The sequence below is a fragment of the Panicum virgatum genome, chromosome 1N (assembly GCF_016808335.1).
Source record: "Panicum virgatum strain AP13 chromosome 1N, P.virgatum_v5, whole genome shotgun sequence".
Lineage (NCBI taxonomy): Eukaryota > Viridiplantae > Streptophyta > Magnoliopsida > Poales > Poaceae > Panicum > Panicum virgatum.
In genome coordinates, this window is record NC_053145.1 from 54461753 (window position 1) to 54471524 (window position 9772).

Genomic DNA, 9772 nt, shown 5'->3' on the forward strand with positions numbered 1-9772 from the left:
AGCGGCGCGCGGGCACGTGGAGGGGCCGGCTGCTGTGCTTGTCGCCGAGCTCTGCTCGCGAGCAGCGGGGCTCGGGCGGCGAGGCGGCGGCGCTGTTGCTCTGCAGTGCAGTGCGAGCGGCGAGGCGGCCAGGCGAGGCACAGGAAGGCAGTGGCGGTGCGGCGAGCCTCGGGGTCGCGTGGAGCGCGTGCTGTGCACAGGGCGCGCTCGCAGCGTGTGGGCAGGCAACCGGGCGGCGCGGCGAGCGGCGCGGCCACGTGATGCGCGTGGGCCGGGGGGCACACGTGGGCAGGGGCGCGCGTCGAGGCGGCAAGGGAGCTCGGCGGGTGCGGCGGGGATGGGGCAGGCGAGCAGGGCGCTGAGTAGGGGAGGCCGGCATCGTGTTCTGCGCGCGTGGAAAGGAAGGAGGAGGAGGGAGGGAAAAAAGAAAAGGAAAAGGAAAAAGAAAATGGGAGGAAAAAAAGAAAGAGAGAGAAAGAGAGAAAAAGAGAGAGGAAGGGAGGTCGCGCCGGCGCCGATCGCGGCGATGGTCGTCCACGCGCGGCGGTCGGGCGACACGCAGCGCGACATGCAGACGAGGAAAATAAAAGGATGGGACGGCGATTGAGATCGGGTGTCGGGACAGGTTTTTCGGGGGATTAGGGCTCAGGGGTTTAGGAATGATAGAGCTCAACGATGCAAAAATAAATATTTTTAGCGTGTGATTTAACTTGGTGAATTTTTCGAGACGTCACACGTATGGTGTCCAAAAGATCTGCAATAATAGTAATCATGACAACTAATTCGCACAAAATAATGCAGCTACATGTTAGGAGATACTTCAGGAGTGAGTACCTGATTTTGCGTGAGGCAGTCAAGGTCATGCATGTAGTGCATGTAGCGGTGTGCAGGGTCCCCTCTAACTGCTCCCACATTCTTCCAGCAATAAGCAACTGTCGGCCTCGATTCTTGGTCATGGTGCGGCCAAGGCTACAAAAAATAACCACAAATGGGTTACAAACACAAGTTATAGTAATATTAATCAAACTTTGCTTAACGTCATCGTACGTACCTCTAATTTACCACGGTACGGCCGACCTACTGGAAACCTTTCCCAAATCCAAATTTGCAATAGATAGGCATACGCTCCTAGGTTTGAGTCGCTTGCAACCCGCTGACATGCATCACAAAGTTGTCGGTACAACCAAGCAAGTGTTGCCGACCCCCAGCTGTACAGTGCAATGTTTTCCCACTGCTGACCAAGAATAGGTAGTACCGTCCATGATATAGTGTCGCTCGAACCATCCGGAAACAAGAAGCCTCCAAAGAGGTGCCACACCCAAACACGTGCATGGCGCTCTACAAGTTCTTGAGGTGCTCCTTGGGGGTAAAGGTTGAAATTTTCCTTTAGCCAAGCCGAGCTCACCCCTGAGGTCTTTCTATCCTTCACTCCCTCTGGCGGTTCTGGTGGACGAATCCCAACCTATGCCTGAACCATATCCCTCCATCCATCACTCTGTATCATTCCAGTGACTGCATTTTCCTCTAGAGGTAGTCCAAGAATCATTGCCACATCTTGTAGAGTTATGGACACTTCACCGCAAGGTAGGTGGAAGCTATGTGTTTCCGGCCTCGAACGGTCAACAAAAGTAGTAAGAAGGGGTGTATCCATCACTGGCAGACCCGCGCACACCACTCGAGCCAAAGGCAGTAACCCAGCCCGGCGCAGGTACGGTGCGTACCGCTCATCCCATCGGAGAGGCGAGTGAGTACATGCACGGAGGGGCTGCAGCGCCTGGAACGGGAACATACAATACGGTCAGTATCGGTGTCAGCCATGTTAACTTCATGCACATATATTTTGCAAAAGAACACTTCCCCTTCGTCAGCTATTATGTGTGCGCGGTGTTTGGAGTCGTAGAACATCTCCAGTAGGGGGAACATTGGATGAGCCATCTTGCATAGACGAAACGAAGCTTCATTAGTACCAACAATTGCATGTCCTCAAGCATATTCTCGAACTAATGGAATTAAATCTTATCAACTACACAACTATTTATGGCATTGTGATTCTAAACTCATTCCATAATAGTATGGATCCTATTATCCATTACTCCAAAAAAACATTATGATTCTAAAGTCATTCCATACACAAAAAATATTAGTGCAACTCCGTCATAACTACAATGGAGCCCAAGGATGTCACACCCTATTTCTTTCACTATTCTCTTATTTTTTTGCCTTGCATTACTCCAACTAATACTCTCATTGCCACTACCTAACCCTAACAAATGTAATATTTGAGTCATGCAAGTCATTCCTCTCGTTAAATTCGGGAGCAGAGAAGCATCTGAGTATCACCTAAACATCTATTTATGAGCATACTACCATATACAACATATATCTTCAAATCAAAAAGCTAACCCTAATCAACAAAAACCACTAAAATCTAACAATGCACAAGGAAAATTGAAGGAAGAATGAGGGCAATACCTTCGGGGGATGGGCCGGAACGTTCCCCCCTCCCCCCCCAAAAACGACGGATTTGGGGGGGGGTGTCGCCGGCGGCAGGCAGGAAGAAGCCGCTCGGGCTTGGTCTGGAGGAAGGAGAAAGGGAGGGTGGGGGAGGAGGGGGCCGGCGCGGGCCCAGGACGTAGCACCTGTCGCGCCACCCTGCCTAGCGCGACAGGCGTACACGTCACCAGCCTGCGTGGCGCGGGGCGCGCCACTGCCGCCAGCGTGGCAGCCTTGTCGCGCCACTACAGCTGGTGCGACCAAACAGGCTATACTGCGCAAATAAAATCCATAGCAGGTTAAAATTAAAATATTATTAAAAAAGTTTTTAAAAAAATCTGACTCTTCTCCCTATTTCACATTCTTTGCCTTCATGATCGCCTGCCGCCCTGCCCCTGCATTTGCCTTGGCTTCCATCCACTTAACGTAGTAAAAAAAAAATCCTCTCAGCTGTACTGATTGTACCAGTCGAGAAGATGGTTTTCCTCGAACAAACCTAGGATTTGAAAAGCTTACAAAGGCGTGACTCACCCTGCTAATGATTTGGGTTGAAATGAATTTAATAGATTGGGTTTCGATATAAATTATATTTGGGTGGATTCAAATGTGTTATATTATCTAATGGGGTGGGGTGGAGTGGATTCTATATAAATATAGATTGGAATGGATTGGAGTGTGCTGAAATGGATTCTTTATGCAAAACAGTATGATTATATATAAATGTCAGTCCCGTAAGAGCCGGACCTTAAAAATAAAATCTCGCGTTCACATCATAAATTTTTATCAAAATTGACAGAAATTTGTTGGAGATGGCTCAGTATGACTAGGAGCTGCTCTCTGCAAAGCAGCGTGGCTTGAATTACACATGGGTCCCACGTCAAGAGCCGGATCTTAAAAATAAAACCTCGCGTTCACACTATAAATTTTTATCGAAATTGACTGAAATTTGTTGGATATGGCTCGGCATAACTAGTAGTTACTCTGTGCAAAGCAACGTGGCTAGAATTACCCGTGGGTCCCACGTCAAGAGCCAGACCCTAGAAATAAAATCTCGCGTTCACACTATAAAATTTTATCGAAATTGACTGAAATTTGTTGGAGATGACTCGGTATGACTAGGATCTACTTTGTGCAAAACAGCGTGACCTGAATTACACGTGGATCCCACGTCATGAGCCGGACCCTAAAAATAAAACCTCGCGTTCACACTATAAAATTTTATCAAAATTAACTGAAATTGTTGGAGATGGCTCAGTATGACTAGCAGCTACTCTGTGCAAAGCAGCGTGGCTAGAATTACACGTAGGTCCCACGTCAAGAGCCGGACTCTAGGAATAAAACCTTGCATTCACACTATAAAATTTTATCGAAATTTGCTGAAATTTGCTGGAGATGACTCGGTATGACTAGCAGCTACTTTGTGCAAAACAATGTAGCTAGAATTATACATGGATCTCACGTCAAGAGCCGGACCCTAGAAATAAAACCTCACGTTCGCACTATAAAATTTTATTGAAATTGACTAAAATTTATTGGAGATAATTCGGTATAACTGACAATTACTCTGTGTAAAACGGTGTGGCAAAATCTACACTATAATTTGTTTTTTGGGAAATGAGTTTTTATTGAGTTGTAACTATAGTTTGGCTAATAGTTTATTATATCATGAATTGAAATGTTTAGGTTGGATTGGTTTGTGGTGGTGGTGGTTTGGATTGGTGTGGGTAATATTAATTTTCATAATAAAAATGGATTGGTGTGTGTATAGTTTGGTTTCCAACCCATTTTCAGAGTGAGGCCTGACAGCAGGCGAGTACTTGTAGCTCACATTATTCTTCTCCCTAGCTAGATCCTTTTTGCGGCTTGCACTAGAGAAAGTTCACGATTTGCTTTTGTGGGTTCCCGTCCAATATTTTAAATAGCCGATCATAGGATTTAGGGGTGAGGTTCTCAAAACAATATTAGCGTCATAATAGCCTACTATTTTCTTCTGCAATAATCACCGCAATAGCTTCGCGAAATCGCTGTAGCGCCACTATAACCCGCTATTTAAAACATTGGTTCCGACTTTAGAGGTCCAAAATATTTTAATAACCCAAATCGAACGCATATATTTACATTTTTCATGCTGAAAATCATTCAAAACTGAACAAAAAAAAAGTTCAAAACGAGTCTTACTAGAGCCATACTACTTGTATTCGCATAACATGTAGAACTCCGCATTACGGGCTGCCGTGATCGTTTTCCGTTTGACATCAGTTCCATTAACAACGTGGGATATACAGAAACCACGGTGCAGAGGATCCGGAGCGACTTTGCTCCTACACGAGGGGTGTGGTGTGTTTAGTTCCCACAAAATTTCCAAACTCTCCAAACTTTCCATCACATCTTCTATCACATCGAAATATTAAATATAGAAAATGACTCATGCATGGAGTACTAAATGTAGTTAAATAAAAAAAACAAATTGCATAGTTTTGATGTACGTTGCGAGATGAATCTTTTGAGCCTAGTTAGGTCATAGTAGGACAATATTTACCACAAACAAACGAAAAATGCTACAGTGTGCTACAGTGACAGATGTGACTTTTCTCCCACCTTTTCTCCTCATCTAAACACAGCCGAGAACGTGCCCCTTGATCATGAAGCTGACAGCTCTCATTTTCTTAAGCCCGGCAGTGAGGGCGACGACGACAGGCTACGGCATTTGTTTATGCCGCCGTGCCGTGCGCCATCGCTCTCCCTACCCCCTACCACCCCGTTGCATGCATGCCCTGATGGCCGGCCGCTGCCGCCCTGGTCGACGCCTTTCTGCTAATCCAAGGAGCTTAGCAGCGACGTTCCATTCTTTCCAAGCTAGTGTACTTTTGCTCGCTTTACGCTTCCTACTACTCACTAGTACTTACTGTATATACTATCAGGCCTGGAGAGGGCACGCTCCGAGCAGCCCGCCGCTCCCCGAGCGTTCCTCGGGCGCCACGTGACCGGGAGAGAGAAGCCCGACGCGGCCCGTGGATTTGCCGCGCCCACGTGCCGCAGTCGCAGCGCCTCGGTCCGTCCGCGCCCCGCCAAAGAGAGAGGGGGGAGGGCCAGCCCGCCGCCGCCACGAGGATGGAGGAGGAAGAAGGAGGTCGGTCGCGCGCGCAGGGGAGGGGAAGGACGCCCGGCGCGGCGAGGAAGTGAGGAGAGGGGTGCGCCGATGGGGAGGGAGGCCGCCCCTGCTCCTCCTCCTCCGAGGACCCACGCCGCTCGAGGACTGCCGCTGCTGTAGCACGAGGCCCGCCGCCGCGCGCGGATTCGGCCGGCGAGGAGGCCGAGGCCGGTACTCCCCCAACCGCCCGGATCTGCTCGTGAGCACCTCAGCCGCCGCCGCCGCCGGAGAGGACTGGCCGTCGGGAGCAGGGGCGGGGCAGTGGCGGGGCCCCGCGCCCGCAATGCGGAGCCCCGCTCCGGCCGCCGGAGCCATGCCCGCCGCCGTGCCGGCCCCACCTCAGCTCGGAGCCACGAGTAGCTGACGTGGAAGGAGGGAAGACGAAGAGGAAGGGGAGGGGAGGAGAGGAGAGGAGAGGGAGGCAGGATCTGGCCTGCCGCCATGGCTCGGAGCTTGGCGCGCTCGGATCCGGCTGCCGCCATAGCTCGCCGCCTCGATCCGCGCCTCGCCGGCCGCGCCTGCTTGCCGGGGCGCGCGAGGCGAGCAAGCTGGGGAGGTGAGGAGGCGGCGAAGGCGGAGGAGAGGAGACGAGATGAGACGGAGGGAGGACCCGGCCCGCCGCCATGCCTTGGAGCTCGGCGCGCTCGAATCCGGCCGCTGCGGAGCTCGCCGCCTCGATCCACGCCTTGCAGGCCGCGCCTGCTTGCCTGGGCGCGCGGGGCGGGCGAGCCGGGAGGTGAGGAGGCGGTGGAGGCAGAGGCCAGCACGCTCGGAGAGAGAGAGCATGCAGGCGAGTGGAGAGGGAGGAGGAGCAAGGAAGACAAAGCGGTGGGATGGGAGACGACGGGGAAGCGTGTGAACGCGGCAGAGAGGGATGCGGGACGTGGCTCAAGGCTGGGCCCGGTCCACGAGGATCCTCTTTGTGCAGCCGCTGCATCGCCACGGGTGCGTTGACAGTCGAAGAGAGACCTTCAAACAGTTTTACGTGTGGGTTGGGAGGGTAGGGTAGGTGGCCGTTTTGCCTTTGCGATCTGATCTGGTCAACAATCATCTGGCATCATTGGTGTAGCTAGCTATCTTTCCCTTCTCAGGGTGCTCAACGGCAGGGATGTATAGTTTGTGGTTTGATACAGATGAGATGACTTTTATCTTGGCTAATTTTAGTTCCTTCCGTTTGGATTTGAGGTTATTATTGTTGCAACGGGAAACAAAAGGCAACAAAATGGCAGCTAAGCCGTTTTGTTTTCAGCTGGTAGTCTAATAACCTTGGAGGTAGTCTAATAACCTTGGAGAGAGAGAATGGGGATAGAGGGAGGGCGTCGGGTGGGGGAAAAAAAGAAAACAAATCTGATAAGTGGGACTGCTGATGGTAGTTGGTACATATTAGAGTCGAAGATATAGAGAGCAATGGGTGCAGAAAAACTGAATATAAAAGAGATGACCAGATATAAATATTTTTTAGAAAATGAAAATAAAGTATCACGAGTGTGGACAGCCTAAACCCGTCTCCATAGGACGCTGCACGAGCTGACCTGTCGCACCGTCCTCCAACGTACCTCTGATCTTGATTTATACGTACACGTAACTGTCAACGCATCAATTATTTTGCTTCACATTTTCAAGTGGACGCGGCATAGCACGCGATTTACCTAGGACTACATATGACTCGCCGCTTTCACCCAGCGAGCAGCTCGCATCGGTTTCTGTCCAATGCCATGTCCGGTTGCTCTCAGCGCTGCTGCCGCTGCAGGTTGAAGAGGGAAAAGGAGGCCTCGAGTGAGTCAGGTTCCGGGGCCCCTAGGGCTTCTGGTCTGGTGTGTCTCCGGGGGTGGTAGCCCTTTATCAAATACTGGATCTAGGCTGGTTGGTGTGGTTTTGTAGTTAGTGCAAGGTCCAAATCAGTCGCAGTGTCCGCACGGATGCAAAGTTGCAAACGGCCGGTCTACCTAGCGTAACAGCATATGACAGCTCCAAGCCATGTTCGGCCTAAGGCCACCCGCAACGGGCTGGCGATTTGGGCAGGGGAGAGAGACGGACGGCAGACGTTCGGGCGGAGCGCGCGTGAGAACAGGCTCCCTTGGCGAGCGTGCGAGCTAGCGATGAGTTTGTCGCTAGCGACCACTGTGCTGCCACTATTCACCGATTAGAAAAATCAAAACGCCAATCAAATCGCCAACCGTTAGGGACGCCCTAATAGCACAATTTGCAAAGGTTGTGATTGGTTGCATGTACAGGCTGCTGTCCAGATTGTATAAAATGCATCCAGTTTATTGTGCTTCCATAAGCCTTTAGCTTGACTTTGGCAATGCAACAAGAGCTTGTAAGCCTGATTAGTGGGAAACACAAATAAATTCCATTTTCCACTATACAGGTTGCATAATGTAAAAAGGATATATTTTGCTATCTTAAAATATCCAACCAAACACGAGATCCTTGTAATGATTTAGCTTGATTAAGATACCTAGATTAGGTCAGTCTCAGTGGGAGTTTTATGGGCACAGATATCAAGACTGAAAACTAGGTAACTGTGCCAGATGAGTTTCATGGTGATGAAACTCTCCTCACATTCCATAAAACTCCAGCCTTCTCTCTCCTTACCATGTCAGCAAAAATGATGATATTTAATGCTATGAAACCCTTCATAAAACTTTCATTGTGACTAGCCTCAGAGCTAACCTGGCTAGGAACTAGAGCAACTTGTTACTAACCAATCGCAAACAAAGTTTCTCCTGCGGCACTCTTGTCGTAGTTCGAGCCTGTTTCCCTTCTTGTGCGCTCCTACTTGAGAGCAGGTGACTCGTGAAGTGCCCCCGTCGATTGGACTGACATCGAGGTTAATAGTTTAGCTGTCTGCTAGCTGCAAGGATTTTTGAAGCTTATTTTCCAGTACACTCGTATAATAGTTAGTTTTTTATCATTAATATATGGCACACATGTCTCTCTTACAAAATTTCTTGATTCTTGTGTTAAAACTGATTGTAAAATTACAAACCGCTGCTTCTCTTATCTCTCCTCCACCTCAGCATTCAACCTGCTATTATAGAGTACTATAATACTTACTTTGAGAAGAGAGAGGGGTGTCATCGTCAGCGAAGCACAGCGAGTGATCAAGAGAAGGGAAGGGGGCACTTCCGAGGCCGGCGTCCATGCACCATACTCTAGGGGTATGGAGGCAGCCGTCCACAAAAGATAGAAACGGATATAATCCGTATGAAATGGATTCAGATATTTATTTTTCCCATTTCTTTTTGGTTTTCATTCCTAAAATGGATACGGATCGGATTCATTGTTCATGTGGAAACAGATTTGAATCCTTTGAATATCATCTTACCATTTTTTTTTCCTATTTCCATATCTGCCGTCCACACAGATATACGCGGTCCACGCACAGCACAGTGGTGGGGGTGGGGGTGGGGGTGGGGGGAGAGGGCAGCCACGGCCCCAAGGCAGGGGCTCGGCGCACACGTAGACACAGCGGCGCGGACGGACCGGACCGCGAGGCGTGGGAGCCCCCGGGCTAGCTGCCGGCCGGGCCGGCTTCCAGGACTCGGACCACACCCACACTACTACTACCACCACCGTATCGCGGCGCGCCCACCGTGCTCCGGCGTGGCAGGCCGGCACGACGTGATCGCTCCTTCCCTCCCTGGCGGAACAGTTGGATTGGACGGAACGGGCGGGCGGGCGGCGGCCAGACCGCGCGGCGACAGCGAGGTGCGGCCGGACGGACGGGGACGCGCTCGTTATCTCTTCCTGCGTCTCCAGCGCGCTCCACGGGTGGTGACGCAATGCGGCGCGGTGGCGAACAGCGTGGCGGGGTTGGGTTTGGCTGGCAGCCGGCGATATGGTTCGTTGCGTTTCAGCAGCCGGGAGGACCAGACCAGGCAGGAGGAGAGGGGGGGACCCGGGCTGTGGCTTCGGGCAAAAGAGGCGGCCTTTGCTTTCGCCTTTGGATGGACGTTCCGAAAGGATGGCGAGATCAAATCTCGCTGGGGAAAAGGAGACGGCAAATCACCCGGTCCCGTTCATCCGCCGCGGCTCCGGCCAGATCCTCCTCAGTTCTTGCGTGCCCGTGGCGCCGTTCTTTGTTCCTCGCCGCCGTGTTTGTTTACGCTGTCCGCGGCGGCA